This window comes from Mastomys coucha, unplaced genomic scaffold (assembly GCF_008632895.1).
Source record: "Mastomys coucha isolate ucsf_1 unplaced genomic scaffold, UCSF_Mcou_1 pScaffold22, whole genome shotgun sequence".
Classification (NCBI taxonomy): domain Eukaryota; kingdom Metazoa; phylum Chordata; class Mammalia; order Rodentia; family Muridae; genus Mastomys; species Mastomys coucha.
Window position 1 is genome coordinate 128,128,336 of NW_022196905.1, and position 267 is coordinate 128,128,602.

A 267-nucleotide genomic window follows, 5' to 3' on the forward strand; every position below is an offset into this window, starting at 1 on the left:
GGAGGCAGAAGCAGGAAGATCTCTGAGAGTTTTGGGCTAGCCTAGTTTACAGAGCCAGTTCCAGGCCAGCCAGGGCTACAAAGAGAGACCTCACAAATCAAACAAAAAACCCTCTCTAACTTTTCTGGTGTTCCTAACCCTAACCTGTGGAGAGCTTTTAACTTGGCAAGTACTTATCACTGGGCTCAGAGAAGAATATTCATTCGCATTTGGGCTAATGCAAGGATCAAGATGAACACAGCCAAGGAATGTGTGACTTCCCTTTTG

At 45.7% G+C, this 267-nt stretch overlaps 1 protein-coding gene across 1 annotated transcript in view; it reads right to left on the reverse strand.

The window, feature by feature from the left end:
* Gtf2i (general transcription factor IIi) overlaps positions 1–267 on the reverse strand; it is a 61,336-nt gene that overhangs the window by 53,765 nt on the left and 7,304 nt on the right. The window lies entirely within an intron of this gene.